General features: G+C 37.6%; 1 long non-coding RNA gene across 1 annotated transcript; it reads left to right on the top strand.

Moving 5' to 3' along the window:
- Positions 1-1,405: 1,405 nt before the first annotated feature.
- LOC122893466 lies at positions 1,406-15,469 on the top strand. Its single transcript, XR_006381637.1, has 3 exons — positions 1,406-1,443; positions 8,772-8,853; positions 15,418-15,469. It is a non-coding gene; the product is annotated as an uncharacterized LOC122893466 (long non-coding RNA).
- The last annotated feature ends 1,304 nt before the right edge of the window (positions 15,470-16,773 follow it).

The raw sequence follows: 16,773 nt of genomic DNA, 5'->3' as shown, positions 1-16,773 counted from the left end.
TTGTCTTTTGGTTTTGTTGACTGTTCCTTTGCTGTGCAAAAGCTTTTGATCTTGATGAAGTCCCAATAGTTCATTTTTGCTCTTACTTCTCTTGCCTTTACCAGTGTTTCTAGGAAGAAGTTGCTGCAGCTGAGTTTGATGAGGTTGCTGTTTGTGTTCTCCTCAAGGATTCTGATGGATTCCAGTTTCACATTGAGGTTTTTCATCCATTTTGAGTCTATTTTTGTGTATGGTGTAAAGAAATGGTCCAGTTTCATCCTTCTGTATGTGGCTGTCCAATTTTCCCAACACCATTTGTTGAAAAGACTGTCTTTTTTTTCCATTAGATATTCTTTCCTGCTTTGTCGAAGATTAGTTGACCATACACTTGAGGGTTCATTTCTGGCCTCTCTATTCTGTTCCATTGATATACGTGTTGTTTTTGTGCCAGTACCATACTGTCTTGATGATGACAGCTTTATAATAGAGCTTGAAGTCTGAAATTGTGTTGCTGCCAACTTTGGTTTTCTTTTTCTAAACTCCTCTGGCTATTTGGGGTCTTTGCTGATTCCATATAAATTTTAGGATTACTTATTCCAATTCTTTTGGGGGAAAAAAAAGGATGGTATTTTGATAGGGATTGCATTAAATGTGTAGATTGCTTTAGGTAGCATAGACATTTTCACCATATTTGTTCTTCCAATCCATGAGATGAAACATTTTTCCATTTCTTTGTGTCTTCCTCAATTACTTTCATGAGTACTTTATAGTTTCCTGAGTACAGATTCTTTGCCTCTTTGGTTAGGTTTATTCCTAGGTATCTTATGGTTTTGGGTGGAATTGTAAATGGGATCAACTCCTTAATTTCTCTTTCTTCTGTCTTGCTGTTGGTGTATAGAAATGCAACAGATTTCTGTGCATTGATTTTATATTCTAACACTTTACTGAATTCCTGCATGAGTTCTAGCAGTTTTGGAGTACAGTCTTTTGGGTTTTCCAAATAAAGTATCATATCATCTGCAAAGAGTGAGTTCGACTTCTTTTTTGCCAGTTTGAATGTCTTTAATTTGTTTTTGTTGTCTGATGGCTGAAGCTAAGACTTCTACTACTATGTTGAGTAGCTTTGGTAATAGTGGACATCCCTGCCGTGTTCCTGACCTTAGGGGGAAAGCTCTTAGTTTTTCCCCCATTGGGAATGATATTCGCTGTGGGTTTTTCATAGATGGGTTTTATTGAGGTATTGAGGTTCATATCCTCTATCCCTACATTTTGAAGAGTTTTGATCAAGAAAAGATGCTGTACTTTGTCAAATGCTTTTTCAGCATCTATTGAGAATATCATATGGTTCTTGTTCTTTGTTTTATTAATGTTCTTTGTTTTATTAATTAATTATTAAATCACATTGATTGATTTGCAGATGTTGAACCAACCTTGCAGTCCAGGTATAAATCCCACTTGGTCATGGTGAGTAATCCTTTTAATGTACTGTTGGAGCTTATTGGCTACTATTTTGGTGAGAATTTTTGCATTCTTGTTCATCAGGGATATTGGTCTGTAATTCTCCTTTTTGATGGGCTCTTTGTCTGGTTTGATCAAGGTAATGCTGGCCTCATAATGAGTTTAGAAGTTTTCCTTCCATTTCTATATTTTGGAACAGTTTCAGGAGAATAGGTATTAATTCTTCTTTAAATGTTTGGTAGAATTCCCCTGGGAAGCCATCTGGCCCTGGGCTCTTGTTTGTTGGGATATTTTTAATGACTGCTTCAATCTCCTTACTGGTTATGGGCCTGTTCAGGTTTTCTATTTTTTCCTGGTTCAGTTTTGGTAGTTTATACATATCTAGGGCATCCATTTCTTCCAGATTGTCAAATTTTCTGGCATATAGTTGCTCATAATATGTTCTCATAATTTTTTGTATTTCTTTGGTGTTGGTTGTGATCTCTCCTCTTTTATTCATGATTTTATTAATTTGGGTCCTTTCTCCTTTCTTTTTGATAAGTCTGGCCAGGGGTTTATCAGTCTTATTAATTCTTTCAAAGAACCAGCTCCTAGGTTTCATTGATCTGTTCTAATTTTCTTTTGGTTTCTATTTCTTTGATTTCTATTCTGATCTTTATTATTTCTCTGCTGCTGCTAAGTTTAGGCTTTATTTGTTTTTTTCTCCAACTCCTTTAGCTATAGGGTTAGGTTGTGCACTTGAGACCTTTGTTGTTTCTTGAGAAAGGCTTGTATTGCTATATACTTACCTCTCAGGACTGCCTTTGCTGCATCCCAAAGATTTTGAGCAGTTGTGTTTTCATTTTCATTTGTTTCCATGAATTTTTTAAATTCTTTAATTTTCTGGTTGACCCATTCATTCTTTAGTAGGATGCTCTTTAGCCTCCATGTATTTGAGTTCTTTCCAACTTTCCTCTTGTGGTTGAGTTCTAGTTTCAAAGCATTGTGGTCTGAAAATATGCAGGGAGTGATTCTAGTCTTTTGGTACCAGCTGAGACCTAATTTCTTACCCAGGATGTGATCTATTCTGGAGAATGTTCAATGTGCACTAGAGAAAAATGTGCATTCTGTTGCTTTGGGATGGAATGTTCTGAATATATCTGCAGTGTCCATCTGGTCCAGTGTGTCATTTAAAGCCTTTATTTCTTTGTTGATCTTTTGCTTAGATGATCTGTCCATTTCAGTGAGGGGGGTGTTAAAGTCCCCTACTATTATTGTATTATTGTCAATGTGTTTCTTTGATTTTGTTACTAATTGGTTTATATAATTGGCTGCTCCCACGTTAGGGGCATAGATATTTAAAACTGTTAGATCTTCTTGTTGGACACACTCTTTAAGTATAATATAGTGTCCTTCCTCATCTCTTATTATTTTCTTTGGCTTAAAAATCCAATTTTCTGATATATGGATTGCCACCCCAGCTTTCTTTTGATATCCATTAGCATGGTAAATTGTTTTCCACCCCCTCACTTTAAATATGGAGGTGTCTTTGGGTCCAAAATGAATTTCTTGTAGACAGCATATTGATTTTTTAAAAAATCTATTCTGATACCTTGTGTCTTTTGATTGGTGCATTTAGCCCATTTACATTCAGGGTAACTATTAAAAGATATGAATTTAGTGCCATTGTATTGCCTATAAAGTGACTGTTACTGTATATTGTCTCTGTTCCTTTCTGGTCTGTTACTTTTAGGCTCTGTCTTTGCTTAGAGGACCCTTTCAACATTTCCTGTAGGACTAGTTTACTGTTTGCAAATTCTTTTAATTTTTGTTTGTCCTGAAAGCTTTTTATCTCTCCTTCTATTTTCAATGGCCTAGCTGGTTATTGTATTCTTGGCTACATATTTTTCTTGTTTAGTGCTCTGAATATATCATGCCAGTCCTTTCTGGCCTGCCAGGTCTCTGTGGATAGGTCTGCTGCCAATCGAATATTTCTATCATTGTGTGTTACAGACCTCTTGTCCAAGCTATTTTCAGGATTTTCTCTTTCTCACTAAGACTTGTAAGTTTTACTATTAGTTGACTGGGTGAGGACCTTTTTTATTGATTTTGAGGGGGATTCTCTGTTTTTCCTGGATTTTGAGGCTTGTTCCTTTTGCCATATTAGAGAAATTCTCTATTATAATTTGCTCCAATATGTCTTCTGCCCCTCCCTTTCTTCTTCTTCTGGGATCCCAATTATTCTAATATTGTTTTGTATTATGGTATCAGTTATCTCTTGAATTCTCCCCTCGTGTTGTTTGTCTCTTTTCTGCTCTGCTTCTTTATTTTCTGTCATTTGTCTTCATATAGAAGACACTAATTCTCTATCCTGCCTCATTTATCCTAGCAGTAAGAGCCTCCATTTTTTATTGCACCTCACTGATAGCTTTTTTTATTTCAACTTGGTTGAATTTTAGTTCTTTTATTTCTCCAGAGAGGGATTTTATTTCTCAAGAAGGGGATTCTCTAGTATCTTCCATGCTTTTTTCAAGCCCAGCTAACCCATACATAAAAAAATAAAGGTAAACACAATGAAGGGATGGAATATGAGGCTAAAGATGAAAATTTAAAAAAAATTCTAAAAAATGAATTGATAAGATAAGAAAGGATTTTATTTCTCCAGAAAGGGATTCTCTAATATCTTCCATGCTTTTTTGAGCCCAGCTAGCACCTTGATAATCATCATTCTGAACTCTAGTTCTGACATATTACTAATGTCCGTATTGATTAGGTGCCTAGCTGTTGGCACTGCCTCTTGTTCTTTTCTTTTTTTAAGTGAGTTTTTCCATCTTATCATTTTATCCAGATAAGAATAGATCAGTGAGAGTACAAAATGCTAAAGGGGTAACACGACTCCAGAAAAATATACACTAACCAAATTAAAAAAAAAAAAAACTGGGGAGAGAAGAAAGGAGGAAAAAGAAAAATATATATATATAAAATGAAAAAAATATATATATACACATATATATGATTTGTCTGATGAATAGAACAGAGTCACACATTTGATTTTGGGTATATTTTGATCTATTAGAAGAAAGTGTCTCCCAAAATTTTACAGAAAGAAAAACATATACATACAAAAATAAGAGTAAACATAATGAAGGATGGAATATCACTGTAAAGATGAAAATTTAAATCGATTCTAAAAAAGGAATTGATAAGATAAGAACCTGATTGAAAAAAAAAAGAAAAAAAAAGAGGAAAGAATGTGATCAAGTTGGAGACTAGAACAAAGTGATGTGCTAGATTTAGGGTATATTTTGATCTATTAGTAGAAACTGTATCCCAAAGTTTTAAAGAAAAAAACCTATAGTATACAAAAAAAAAAAACAAAAAACAAAAAACTAAGTACAATGAAAGCATAAAATATGACTATAACAATGAAAATTTAAAAAGATTTTTAAAAAGGTATTGATAAGATAAAATAGTTAATAAATGATAAAATTGGAAAGAGGAAACATTTAAAAAAAATGAATAAGGTAAAATAAAATTTAAAAAGTTTAACTTTGAAAGACCAAAGGATCATGGGGAAAAAGCCATGAACTCTATGTGTTGCCTTCACCTAGCTCTGGAGTTCTGCAGTTCTCGTTGATCGGTGAACATGGTCTTTGCTGGATATTCTTGCTGATTTACCTGGAGAGGGGCCTGTTGCAGTGAGTCTCAAATGTCTTTGCCTGAGGTGGAATTGCACTACCCTTGCCAGGGACTGGGCTAAGTAATCTGTTCAGGTTCATTGTCAGAGCTTTTGTTCCCTGAACACTTTCAGTACTTGCTTTGGAGGATGGGAATGACAATGGCGGCCTTCTGATCTCCAGCCTGGAGGAGCTGAGAGCTGGGGCTCCACTCCTCAGTGCACCCTCAGAGAAAGCAGTCAATCCCTCCCTTGGCCCTGGTCTCTGGCTGTTCTCTGTGTTCATCCAGCCTGTGACCAGGCATTTCTATCTCTGGTGCACAATTCCATTTGGAGTCTCCAAACCCAGCAGATTCCTGAAGCACACCCCTGTGCTGATCCTCCTGGAGGAAAAAGGAGGGGGTCTCCCTGGGTCTGCTGCTTTTGGGGTCCCTGCTTAAAGATTAGTGGCCCGATTGGATTGGATCATGGTTTAAGGTAACCTGAAGCTGAGAGTCCCCTCCTTGGCTCTATCTCTGCAGCTGGCTTTCCTGCTCTGATACTTGGGAGCTCTGCTGCTCTCAGACACCCGTGATCTTTTTGTGACCCCACGCATCGTGAGACCACACTGTCCCCTTGAGGGCTCCACCCCCTGCTCAGCTTCTGGAGCAACATCCCTCAGTGGAGTGGACTTCTGAAAGTTCTGATTTTATGCTCTGCTGCTCTACTGCTTGCCGGGAGCCGGCCCCTCCCCCCCGCAGTCTATCTTCCTGTATATTGCCTCAGATTCACTTCTCTGCATGACCTACGTTCCAGAAAGTGGTCTCTTTTCTGTTCCTAGAATTGCTGCTGTTCTTCTCTTTGCTATCCTGTTGAGTTTACAGGTGTTGATAATGGTTTAATAACTATGTAGCTGAACTCCTGGGACCCAATGATATTAAGTGTCCTACTCCTCTGCCATCTTGCTCCTCCCTCACCCCTTCTCCAGAGATGGGTTTTGATTCTTGCTAAGGAAAGATAGTTCTGCAGTAGGGAGAACAGACCATATGTAAGAGTGAAAACAGAGAGCTGTTAGGAGACTATCTCAGGTGACAGGTGATGGGAGCTATAAGGAGGGCAGAGGCAGGCATTGGGAAGAAAAGTGATCAGGTATTGGAGGTGGAACCCACAGGATTGTTTAATGGATTAAATATACAGGGAAAGATGAATAATGAAAAATATGAGGTTGACTCAGATTTTTGACCTGAGCAACTAAATGGTACCCATTAAAAAGATGGCAAAGATCAAACCATTCTACTTCTCTGCTTAAGCACTTAATGATTCCACATCACAGGCAGACTTTTTAGCATGGCCTCTAAGACCCTCCCATAATTTGCATGACCTGCCTTTCCAGGCTTATCTCTAGCTCCCCTGTTTTTCTCTCTGTGTTCTCTAGCAACCGCCTTGTTCTCCTGCACACCATGCTGCTTCTTACATTTGTGCTTTTGCTCATGCTCACTGCTCACTACAGAATCTTGGTCTCCTTATCGTTCAGGCCTCAGCATGGGTATCACTTCCTCCAGAAAGCAGTTTCTGGCTTCCCAACTAGTATTATGCTGTGTTAACTAGCTGGAATTTAAATAAAAATTTCGGGGGAGAAAAAAAAAGAAACCAGAATGCAGAAGCCTGGACTAGTTAACTGAAACCTCAGGACCAAACATAGAAACTCTGACTTGGACACTGGCAATCCTGAGGAACCTTGAGTACTTACGAGGTGATTTTGATTAATATAATACTTTCTAGTTCCATCAACTTCATTGTAAATGGCATGATTTCATTTTTGTCATGGCTGAGTAATAGTCCATTGTGTGTGTATGTGTGTGTATTTATCCACAACTTATTTATCCATTCATCAGTTGATGGATGTTTGGACTCCTTCCATAATTTGTGTATTGTTGATAATGCTGCTATAAACATTAGGGTGTGTATGCCCCTTCAAATCATATTTTTGTATCCTTTGGGTAAATGCCTAGCAGTGCAATTGCTGGGTCATAGGGTAGTTCTATTTTTAACTTTCTGAGAAACCTCCAACTGTTTTCCAGAGTGGCTGCACCAGCTTGCATTCCCACCAACAGTGTTACAGGGTTCCCCTTTATCCACATCCTTGCTAACATCTGTTGTTTCCTGTGTTGTTAATTTTAGCCATTCTGATAGGTGTGAGGTGATATCTCATCATGGTTTAGATTTGTATTTCCCTAATGATGAGTAATGTTGAGCATCTTTTCATGTATTTATTGTCCATATGTATGTCTTCTTTGGAAAAATGTCTGTTCATGTCTTCTGCCCATTTCTTAAGTGGGTTATTTACTTTTGGGGGGTGTTGGGTTTGGTAAGTTCTTTACAGATTTTGGATACTAACTCTTTATCAGATATGTCATCTGTAAATATCTTCTCCCATTCTGAAAGTGCTTTTTGGTTTTGTTGATTGTTTCCTTCACTGTGCAGAAGCTTTTTATTTTGGCGAAGTCCCAGTAGTTCATTTTTGTGTTTGTTTCCCTTGCCTCTGGAGATGTATCTAGTAAGAATTTGCTATATCTGAGGTCAGAGAGGTTGCTATTCATCTTCTCCTCTAGAATTTTGATGGATTCTTGTCTCACATTTAGGTCTTTTACCTATTTTGAATTTGTATTTGTATATGGTGTAAGTATATAATCCAATTTCATTCTTCTGCCTGTGTGCTGTTCAATTTTCCCAGCACCAGTTGTTTGGTGAGAGATTGTCTTTTTTCCACTGGATATTCTTTCCTGTTTTCTTGAAGATTAGTTGACCAAATAGTTGTGGGTCCATTTCTGTTTTTTTTAATTCTATTCCACTTTTCTATCTGTCTATTTTTGTTCCATTGGTCTATGTGTCTGTTTTTGTGTCTTGACAACTACAGCTTTGCGATATTGCTTGATGTCTGGAACTGTGATGCCTTCAGCTTTGCTTTTCTTTTTCAAGATTGCTTTGCCTATTCAGGGACTTTGTGATTCCATACAAATTTTAGGATTGTTTGTTCTAGTTTTGTGAAAAATGCAAGTGGTATTTTGATAGGGACTATATTAAATGTGTAAATTGCTTTGGGTAGAATAGACATTTTAACAATATTTCTTCTTCCAATCCATGAGCATCCTTTAAAACATTTTTTGCCTAGAGGATAATGCCAGTACATTAGCTTCTTCCCACAGTACTCTGTTATATATTAGAATTGTGTATGAACATTTACTTAGATAACATTTCAGGGTCTTTAGTTACTGACAAATACTGTACACTTATTTATAAAGAAGTTTCACATACAAGATGACCAGGAGGTGTGAGCAGTGGGCAGGGGAAACTCCAGCATCCTCTAGAGTACATTCATATACTATCCTCCAGGACATTCAGCTGCCAGCACAACCTATTCATGTGCTTCCTAAGTTGATCATAACAAAATTCAACCAGGTCATATATTTCTGCTTGTGTTGCATCATTTTCCTTCTTGAATGTCTGTGGAGTTCACTTTCTACCTAAAACTTTCTTTTTGACAAGATTTGAACTTGGGCATTTGCGCTTAGGTACTTCCTTAATGTGCTTCCTTTGGAAGAAGGATTAGCTCATTTCTGTTTCAATTTGGGATTTAAAAGAAAATAAATAGTACTTGATAAGTCTTTCCTTCTTTTTTCTTTCTCTTCTTCCAACACAGAATACCTACCATCCATGAAACGTGTCTTAAAAGATGGAGGAAAATAAAGGCTGGATGCTGCCCTCAAGGAAACTATGATAAGGTAGGGAACCTGACATGCAATCACACAGGTAGCTATGATATAAAGGCAAATGTGGGAAAAAAAAAAAACCAACCCAAAACAAAAGTGGGGAGAACAAGCAAGATTTAAGGAGAATTCATAGGAAGGAGATTAGGCTTCTACTGGGTTGATAAAGGAAGCCTTCATGAAGTACATAGTTTTTGAGTTGTCCTAATGGATAAATGAGAGGTTGCCAATGTTTTTTTTCTCATATGAAATTACTACAGGTCTTTCAGAAAACAAAACAAAACAAAACAAACAAACAAACAAAACAAACAAACAAACAAAACAAACAAACAAACAAAAAAACCAGGGAATTGTAAAGAAAAGAAGAAAGTGAGGGGTACCTGTGTGACTCACTTTTTTGAGCATCTGACTCTTGGTTTTGACTCTGGTCTTGATCTCAGGGTCATGAGATTGAGCCCCTTGTTGAGATTCTTTCTCCTTCCTTGTCCCTTCCGCTCTGTTCCTTCCCCTGCTTTCTCTCTCTTTCAAATAAATAAATAAAATCAGGGGGAAAAAAGAGAAGAGGGCTCAGTTAAGCTTCTGATTTTGACTCTGGTCATGATCCCAGGGTCCTGGGATCAAGCTTCACATTGGCCTCCCTGTTCATTGGGGAGCCTGCTTCTTCCTCTATGTGGTGCTCCCCCGGCTTGTGCTTTCTCTCTGACAGATAAATAAATAAAATATTAAAAAAAAAAAAAGAAGAAAAGGAAAGTTAGTCATGTTTATAGATGCTTTGGGTTGATTACCCAATATCCTTTCCCTCCTTTCTTAATAACATAGCCTTGATTACATTCAGGGTGGCAATGCCCCCCCCCACCACCAAATACTACAATACCCAGCCAACTTTGTGACAGACACATTACCCATCAAATTAAATTCTGGCCAATGAGATATAAGTGAAAAAGTGGAAATTCCGGAAGGCTCCATAAGAGAGATGAATTCCCTGGGAGATTTGGCCCTCTTGCCCTTCCCCATTTTTCTTTCTTGACACCTGATATAAAGGTGATGGTTAAATATCCAGCAATCAAGGTAGACCAGGAAGTCACTTTGAGGATGTCCTTATATATTAGTCAGGATAGACTAGTTTATGCTACAATAAGACTAATCTCCAAATCTCTGTGGCTTTATACTTCTTCCTCACCTAAATGTCTAATAGACTTCAGCAAAGAACATGTGCTGTCACCAGCTGACGGAGGTTTCCTCTTGATCTGTGCTTTCAAAATCATGATAGTGAGTAGAAGGACATATATAAAGAATTGTGCACTGGCTCTTAAAACTTCTGCATGCAAGAGATACATGTTATTTCTCCTCACAGTTTGTCAAAGCAAGTTACATGTCACACGAAAATTCAAAGGAGGAGGGAAGTACAATCCTCCCATGTGTTTGAAATGATAGAATAAAAACTATTAATGAGTAGAAATAATTACTTCTGTATTATGTGCTAGGATAAGGAGCAGAAAAGTTAGAATGCTCCTAAATTCTTAATGACTTTGCAAATTGTCATACCAAGCCTTGACTTGCTATCTCCAGATTTCCTCCTCTTGAGAGAATAAACCCCCATGTGTTTAAATTATTATAATTTTTGGTTTTCTGTCACAGGGAATCAAATATAATCCTAATGGATTCATTTCTCCCTCACCATTCAGGCCAAACAACCAATATTATTTGATGAATGTACTGGAGAGGAGACATGCATCTTTGAGTGTTTGCCATGCTCTTAGAAGCTTCTGAGAATGGGGCGCCTGAATGGCTCAGTGGGTTAAGCCTCTGGCTTCGGCTCAGGTCATGGTCTCAGGGTCCTGGGATCGAGCCCCGCATCGGGCCCTCTGCTCAGTGGGGAGCCTGCTTCCCCCTCCCCCTCTGCCTGCCTCTCTGCCTCCTTGTGATCTCTCTCTCTCTGTCAAATAAATAAACAAAATCTTTAGAAAAAAAAGAAAAAGAAGCTTCTGAGAGTGGCAGCCATGGCCGAGCTTGGCACATACATTCCAGGTTTGTGTCATGTGATTATGCTATCCTGCACATGAGTAATTGGATCAAGGTTACAGATATCCATAGGCTGAGCAGACCACTGGCCATGAACTGGTCTGGCTGAGAGCTCTTCCCAGTACAAGGGGCTCCATATTGGGTGATGACTAAGTGACTGAATCAGACCCTCCAATTCATGTTTTTGAATTTGAAACACACAGATGACAGTAGAAAGACACTGAGAGATCAGCAGAGACTAAGAGAAGCTGCGTTCATGATAGACTATCAGTCCCTGGAGTATCTGACTACCTCTTGCAGAGCATTGTCACAGTTTTGAACAGTGCACAGGGGGTTCAGTTCTCCATGAGGTCTGGCTGTATTAGTGCTGAGAACTTTCCTGCTTCTCCATTCTTCTTTGTGTGGCTATACAATACATTTTCTATGATGTGATAAAAAATTAGGGACCAGCCAACACAGGGTTTGTCCTCCTCCTATGTTCTATATTGTACCTACTGATGGTTTTTTAAATGGTACTTTTGTTCAGCCATATATCATGATCATCTTTCCGTGCCATTAAATATTCTTTACAACAGCATATGGTATATAGGTATCTAGTATTCAATTGTATGACCGTATTATTTAATCAGTCTCTTACTGTTGGATATTTGGTTATCAACTATTTTTGTTTGTATGTTTGTTTTGATTTTATACACAGACTCAAACTCAACATATAAAATTAAATATTTGAATACATCCATGATATTTTTATAGGTAAGAGTTTGACAGGAGGATGATGAGAAGCAAGACATTTTAAACCAGGAATATGGCATGAAATAAATGCAAAGTCGTGAAGTAAAATGCACAAGGCATGTTATCAAGTACTGAAATTTTGCTAATGTTGGCTACATGTAAGGGGGCCAGTGGCCAAATTATTGATAGACTTCAATGCCAAGTTAAGGCACAGTCATTAATGAGGTTGTTTTTTGCATATGTGGACAGAAAACCTTGACTATCTTGGAGTGAATTTCTTTGTTTCTGCAAGGCTAATGGTTGTGTTAGAGACAGTCAGCAGAAGTTAATTTGGCCCATTTCATGTTAGTGTAATTTATAGTAAATGAGAAAAATTATCCTTTTTTTACTTTGTATTGTGCTTTGTTAAAAAAAATACTATGCTTTTTATGGGGACTTTATCAGTATAGAAGTAGTCTAAAGACAAATAATATCCTAAGTGGAGGTAATTCTATTTCAGTTTCATACCACCACTTCATGTATGTGTCAACCTTTCAGGAACAAACTGAGGGTTTTGGAGTGGGGGTTAGGTGAGCCTGGTGGTGGGTATTAAGGAAGGCACATATTGTATGGAACACTGAGTGTAGTGCATCAACAATGAATCTTGGAACACTGAAAAGATAAAATAAAATTTAAAATATATATATAAACAGTGTTTTACTCGATCCCCAAAATAGCCTAGCTCAAACGGAAGATAACCTGCCCATTTTACTGATGAAGGAACTGAGGTTAGGTGATCTACAGAAATAGAATATCAGAGCTAGTATATTAGAGCTTGACTTTTCAAGATCACCAGAGCCAATGTCTACATCTTCCAGTGGTGACAGTAAGGCTAAGCTCAGCTATTAACCACCATCATACAGTTCTTGCAAAGAAGGTAGGTCTGTGCCCCTTTGACTTCACATCCTATTTTTTTTCTCCTTGCTATGATGTCATCCAGCCAGTTGGCAGCCGTGTCTGGATAAAGGACCAGGTAGACTGATGCCAAATTCAGTAATTTTTCCAAAAACAAACAAACAAACAAACAAGTGGAAATACTCTTGTCCTACTTTCTTTCCTCAAGGAATTCTTAAACTTTAATATGTGTAAGAATCATCCAGGAGCTTGTTTAACATGAAGTGCCTCAGACCCAACCCCCAGACACTCCCTTTCAGCAGGCCTGGGGTTAGACCCAGGTATGTGTATTTTTAACAAACTCCTCAGGTGATTATGAGGAAGGTGATATATACAGAGCAGACTTTAAGAAACACTGCCTATCCAATTCTGAGCTTGAAATATGCTTTGTCTCCTCTTCAAGCATGCCTGCTCTTAGAGATGTGACTCCAGCCCCACCTTGTTGTAACCCCTTATCAGTTCTATGTGTTTTGCAAATTGCATTTGCTCTTCATTGATGGACAAATCAGGTCAGCACTGCCAGACCAATAAGAGCTGGATTTTCCCTGGCCTCATGCATCAGTGACATATTTGCCAACATCAGCCCACTTCCGACATCCCCGCAATCGGCAATGGTTGATGATGATGCAGGATACACATGACTCGATTTGCAGAGAGCCTGCTAAGCTTTCAGGGAAGTCAATAAGAAAAATCTCATTTTGATCTGCAGCTTGAGCTCATTTGATTTGGAAGTTACTGGTGGCAAAAGAAATATGGGGCCTGGGAATGTCTCTTCAAGCCCCTCTCTGACTGTAATCACCCCTAAGAAGCAGTTTTCTCTATCTGTCTCCTCCTCTTAGATCCAGTGTGTCAGCAACAGAGGCGTGAAAAAAAGCAGCAACATCTCAGACTTTCTGGATGATTCTTCTATCTCACTCTGAATGGTGAAGAAAGGGTCGAAACAGCAAACACACCATTCCCCCAAACCTTTCTCTGCCTGACTTCTAGGAAACCCATTTGGCTTTTGTGACTTTTCACATAGGTCTGGGGCTTCCAGCTTGATGAGGTCAGATAGGAAGAAGTGAAAACATCACGTTGCCTTGTGAAGTAGCTCTTGGGTCTGGATGCTGCATAGGCTAATGTGCATGTCAAAATGGTTACGTTTATCTCCTGAATAATCCACGGAAGTCTGTTTATTCTCCCTGACATTACCTTAATGTCTCCTTTAGAGTCTATGATCTCCTCCTTTCTGATTTCCCTGTTACCACTTTTTCCCACCAAATCCATTATCCACGGAGCAGCGTGGGTGATCTTCATATCCCATTCCTCGTTATAGCCCTATGGTGGCTTTGCATAAAGATGACGTCTACACCCGTGCTATCCATTGCATTAGCCTCTAGCCACAGGTGCCTGTTGAGTGGTTGAGATGTGGTGAACCTGAATTGAGATGAATTATAAATGCAAACATCAGATTTCAAAGATTTACTAGAAAAAAAGGATGTAAAATATATTAATAATTCTATATTGATTTTATATTGAAATAATATTTTAGATATATTGGGTTAACTAAAATATATTATTAAATTTAACTTCAGCTCTTTTTTACTTCTTAAAATGTGACTACTAGTAGATTTAAAATTACCTATGTGGCTCAAATTATATATCTTGGACAGTGCTGATCTGGATTCTTAAACATGGTCTGCCCCATCTTGCTCTGTTTCTATCTTGCACCCTCATTTTGGCCATATGAATTTCCTTTACTCTCTTGAATTACTCACTCATCCTCTAGTTTCTGGGATTTGGGTGGGCTATTGTTTCCTTCCATTACTTCTTTTTCACTAACTCTTACTCGTATTTTGGTATGTCTTCTGGATGTCATTTCTTAGATGTCACTAGCTCTAGAAAATTATTCTTGACTTTGTGAATCTGGCTTAGATGCCCCTTCTGTGGATCCAGTAGAATCTCTACACTTTCTCCTCTGTAATACTGTCCATAGTACTTTGGATTTACTAGAAAAAAATAACAACACATATGTATAAGGGACATATGCACATATATATGTGCCCATTTTACTAAATTGTAGACTCCATTAAGATGACAGCTAAAACTGTCTTATGAACCTTTAACCCCAGAGTAGAAAACACAATAAATATTTGTTGAGTAAGTCTCATCACTTCATTAAATAAGCAAGGGAATTGAGGTTCAGAATGGAGAGACTTCCTACCCAAGTCACACAGTGAATTCATGGCAGAGTACCTTTAGGACATTGGCATGCAGCAGGAACACAAATTTAAATAATGTATGACACTGGGAGAATTTTTAAAAATTCTGTGGACAGAGATTTGGGCATGTTGGTTTAATTTTGCTCAAAAAGGTGAAGAAAGAGCTAACTACCTTATGTAGAAGCAACTGTTCTGGTTGGAACACTCTCCGGCTTAAGAAAATCCCTACCCCATCAACTGTGATTCAGATACTTTACTTCTGGCATTGTAGGGTTAGAAGGAATAGGAATGGGGAAGGAAGTGACAAGACTGTGGAGATCGTGACAATATATAAGTGGAACAGATATATAGGGCAAGCTGAGTCAGGGCTTTGATGTGCTGCACGGAAATTGTTTACCTGGATTATAAACCACAGGTCATTTCTTGAGATGTGGGCACAGCCATTCCTCATGTTGACATGTTTCTGAACAGAATGAAACAAGAAGAGTGTTTGAAGCCTCCAGGGTTCTGGTATCATCCTTAGCCAAACTTGCACCTGGGAGAAAATCCTATCGGATTCTAGCAAGACATAATTTAGTGTATTTGCAAAATGTGTCATATCATAAATTCTTTTGGAAAAAAGTGATATAAAGAGAAATCTATTTTCTATAGGATTTTCTGCTTTAAATGCATCATTTTCTCTCCTATATAGGCTCAATGCAGGGAAGTTGGAAAACATTTCAACACAAAGAGGGAGAGCTTACTCCATAATTTCATCACCACAAATAATCCCACTATTTATACTTTCTGTAAGTCTTTTTAACGTTATTCATGTATATTCACTTGAATAGCTTTAAAAAAGATATAAGTAGGATACTACAAATACTATTTAATAGTATTTTTCCTCTTAGATATATATCATGAACTATCTCTTATGTCAACAGTAGTATGATTTTTATTGCTTAATATTCTAATATATTTAAACCCTCCTAACAATCTTCTATTATTGAACACTTAAATTGTTTCCAATTTTTCAGTATTATAAATTACTCTAGAGTAAATTTCTTAATCACATATCTCTGATTTTTTCCAAAGGATAAATTTGTAAAAGTAGAATTTTTTACTTAAAGATAATGCACATTTTAAAGAATGTTGGCATTTATTTTTAATCAGCCTTCTAAAAGTACTTTCTTTAAAAATTTTTTAGTATTTCGAAGTATTCTTTGCATACAAGTTCTTTCATGTTTTTAAGCTGTACCATTTACTATCATGAAATTTGTCTCCATAAGTTGATACACCTAAAAGGGAATTCCCAAAACATGTCAAAATGAAATAAATATTAGACTCTGAATCATATTAATATCCAGTTTCATCTAGATCCTTAGAAGTGGTATTTTCTAAAATGCTCAATGGGAAGAGTTCTGTGTTCTGGTAGGTTTGAGCAGTTGTGTCCTCCATCTCTACGCAGATCTTGAAAAATCCTGCAGTAACTTTGAACAGGTTCAAATCTTTTTTCTTAAGGCTATTTGGTCACCAAACTACTAAAAACAAACAAACAAACAAACAAACAAAACTAAGCCTACAAATACTCCAATGCATACTCTTAGAGAACCACGTGTTTAAAGTAAGTTCAAGGCGGTTTATATTATAGGGGCTATATGTATGGTTTTTTTTTTTTAAGGTTTTGTATTTTTTAAAAAATTATTATTTTAAATTTCAGTATAATTAACATACAGTGCTATATTAGTTTTAGGTGTACAATATAGTGATTCATACATTACTCAGTGCTTATCACCATAAATGTACTCTTTTTTAAAAAAGATTTTATTCATTTATTTGAGGGATGGAGAGAAAGAGAGTGCACAAGCATGGAGGGAGGGGCAGAGGGAGAAGCAGACTCCCCTACTGAGCAGGGGGCCTGCCGGCAGGGCTCAATGCCAGGACCCTGAGTTCAAGACCCAAGTTTATGGCAGACTCTTAAGCAACTGAGCCACCCAGGCACTCCGTAAGTGTACTTTTCATCCCCTTTACCTATTTCACTCATCCCTCTGCCATCCTCCCCTCTGAT

Source organism: Neovison vison, chromosome 1 (genome assembly GCF_020171115.1).
Source record: "Neovison vison isolate M4711 chromosome 1, ASM_NN_V1, whole genome shotgun sequence".
In the NCBI taxonomy this organism is placed as follows: domain Eukaryota; kingdom Metazoa; phylum Chordata; class Mammalia; order Carnivora; family Mustelidae; genus Neogale; species Neogale vison.
Note: the sequence above shows the minus strand (reverse complement) of the source record. Positions and strands in the feature narration are given on the sequence as shown.